Below are 3,184 nucleotides of genomic sequence, written 5' to 3' on the forward strand. Positions count from 1 at the left end.
AGTGGAAATGCCCCTTTGGATTTCGGAGCCTGCAGCGCTTGACCTGAGCAGGCAGCCTCGTCTTTCTCCCACGGGCAGTTGGCGGGTTCACACGCTGCCTGGCTGCTTGCCTTGCCCCCGGGCTCCCAGGACTCCTGATCTGCCCAGAGGATGGTGAAGGCCTTCCCTTCGTAGGCATGCCGGGCATGCCCTCTCTCTTCTCAAGAGGCACTCTGCACCCCCTCCGAGACCCTGCCAACCGTCTGGGGCCCTGTCTGTCGGCGAACATTTCTGCATGAGCCAGGCCAGGCACTGAGCCAAGCACTTTACAAACGTAGACCTGGGTGTGGGGCAAACCTGGTCAACAGGTAACAAATGGAGGCTCAGAGACAGTCAGAAACTTAGCTCAAGTCACATAGCCAAGGGTTAGAGAGGGCTTCTGAGCTTTCCCCCACCCAATCGAGGTGTGACATGAACTTGTCTCACGTGGTCCTCGTGGTCCCCAAAGATACTCTCAACACCTGTCCTTTCTCAAGGTGTCAGGGCTAATACCACGGGGCTGGACAACCCGAGTAGCCACAGGGAGGTGACCCAGGTCACCAACTCCACAGGAATTCTGACAGTGATGACAGCCTGGAGCAGAAGGAGGGTCACGGAAGCCTCCCGTCTCCTGCTGAGCAGCAGAAAGACCTTCACAAACCACGCTGAACGAGTTGTTGGGTCAGTTCTGATTCCTGGGAAGCCCACGTGTGTCAGGCTAGAATTGTGCACCAGAGGGGTTTCCTGGCTGCGACCTTTAGGAAGCAGCTCACCGGCCTTTCTTCCCAACTTTTGGTCAGTAGTCAAACACTTAACCGTTCAGGCCAACCGGTAGCCTTAACAGCCAGGGGAACGGAAGGCTGAGCCACTTCCTTTCTGCCTCTCCCACCCTGAAACCCCCTCCTGCCTGCTCTCAACTCAATCCAGGAAGGCAGCAAAAGGGTCTTTTGAACTAACCTGGGTGAAACCCCCAGCCTCTCCCCTTTCCCCAGCCTCTGACCACTGGATTCCCCCAGCTGTGACCTCTCCGTGGGGGACTGGCTTCACCGCTGAGCAATGGACTCCTTCCTTGCTGGTTACTGCCAGGGCCGGTCTGACAGGCGTGGCCAGGCCTGCTCGGGAGCCCGGCCTCCCGACTTGGCACTGAATCGGTTCTGCTTTGAGTCACGGACAGTCAGTTCCTTCAGGGCAGGGGCCCTTCTCGTTCATCTCTGTCCTCCTTTGTTTTTAAGGACTCGGGACACGGTTCTTGGAACAAAAAGCGACATCAAAGCAAGCACCCACTCATTGGTGTGACCTTGTTTTCTGAAATGCTGAATGTCGAAAGGTCTAAGAAGGCTCCCTGCGATCACAACAACAGCCAACCTTCTTGGTTTTCACACGTGTTAACTCATTTCACCCCCACACTGCTCCAGGGGCGTTGCCTCCTCCTTGAAGTCAACGATGCTAAGGCACAGAGTAGCTAAGTAATTTACCCAAGAACACACAGCCAGGAAGGGACTGAGTCAGGTCTCGCCCCGAGACTGCACTGCTGGCCTTCGCTGCCTCAGCATCGGCCCCCTGAGGTCTCGCATGCCACTCTTGGCACACACCCTTTCCAGGGGTGCTTTTACAGTTCAATGAGCGCTCCCTGGATAGGCACAACACCCAGAGCCTAGATGAAACAGTAAGTGCCGCCCAGGCCTCGTAAGAACTGGTCTCCGCCCTGCCTCCGAGGGCCTCCTCCGGCAGCAGGTGAGCTTCATCAGCTGCAAAACCCGGAGGAGGCCGTCCCACCCTCCAGAGAGCAGGCTCTGGGTCACAGCCACCAGGCTTCAGCCTCTGATTTGTCACCAACTAGTTACGGGGCTATTGCCGAGGGATGTAACTTCTTCTAGCCCCAGTGCACGCTTCTGTAAAACAGGGGGACTGAACGGGACCCCAACACCACTTTGCAGAGGGCTGCTCAGAGGGTTAAAATGTAGGTGAAGAACAAGCCTATTCTTAGACATAATGCACCATAAATGATAGTTGCGGCTGTGGCGGTTGAAGAGTTATCATTTTTCCAGGGAACTGGGGGGGCCTCAGAGGATGGTACCCCAGAGGAGAGTGGATTGGTTTAAGCATCAGAGTTCGTCTGGGTCAGTGGCACCTTCTCCAGGAAGCCCTCCTTGGTGGGTCTACACCAGTGCACCCCCTCTCCCTCCAGTGAACTCTGCCGGCTCCCTCATAGCTTTGGTATGTTTAGCCGGCAGGCTCCGTGTTGGCCTGGTCTCCCCAGCCAGACTGGAAGCGCCTTGAAGGTAAATTACTTTCTCCTCCTGACTTTTGACAGCAAATGTGCCCCTTTGTCAGGGAAGGAGGACCTGTAATGGCAGTGCCCGTTGTCACAGGGCTGACTGCCACACGTGGTGACCTCAGGTGTTGCAGAGCCACTCGACAGAAGGTGGCCCTGGCTGTGACCGTCTAGAAGCAGATCACCAGACTTTTCTTCCAAGATCCTGTTGAGAGGGTTCAAACTGCCCGCTGAACTGTCTGAACCACCCATATCATGATATGAGCATCTATTGATAAACTAGCTCAGGGGCTACGGTTTGTGCCGGTCCTGGGGCTAGACAGGAGAAAAACCCGACCAAACTCTGCTGTCCCGTTGATGCTGACTCAGAGACCCTGTAGGACAGGGCAGAACTGCCCCCTGTGCGTTTCCAAGACTGTAACTCGTTCGGGAATAGAAAGTCCTGACCATGCTGATCGCAGCCTCACGCGGAGCCACTAAGTCACCAGGGCTCCTCAGGTATAAGGAAAGGGCGTGTCTAATGGTTTGTGGGAACTGTTGAATGCAGATAGTCTGAAAGGTAACTTCTCCCACCCCCACACCTAATTCACAATTCAAAAATTCCTTTACAAAAAATTCCTTTTAAAAAGTTCGTGGAAAAATTATCTTTTCCAAAAAAAATTATCTTTTCATTCCATTTTCCCATGAACTTGTGATACCCACTGTCGCGTGCACCGGCATGCCTTCCAGCTCCGCACCACCTGAGCCAAGTGCTGTCATAAGCAATGGCTGGCTATCACCGTTATTTTGCAGAGGGAGAACCAGGAGCAGGGAGGCCTAATAGATGCTCAAATGGAAGCCAGGTGTGTTCCACTCCCAAGCTCAACCTCCTCGCACTACTTGCGCAGAGAG

General features: G+C 54.6%; 1 protein-coding gene across 2 annotated transcripts in view; it reads left to right on the forward strand.

Annotated features, from left to right (window-relative positions):
* The window catches only part of LOC101638067 (blood group Rh(CE) polypeptide), a 42,873-nt gene that overhangs the window by 17,436 nt on the left and 22,253 nt on the right, over positions 1–3,184 (forward strand). The gene's annotated exons all lie outside the window — the stretch shown is intronic.

The sequence above is a fragment of the Echinops telfairi genome, unplaced genomic scaffold (assembly GCF_000313985.2).
Source record: "Echinops telfairi isolate 266 unplaced genomic scaffold, ASM31398v2 ScPeMD7_7457;HRSCAF=8495, whole genome shotgun sequence".
NCBI classification, from domain to species: domain Eukaryota; kingdom Metazoa; phylum Chordata; class Mammalia; order Afrosoricida; family Tenrecidae; genus Echinops; species Echinops telfairi.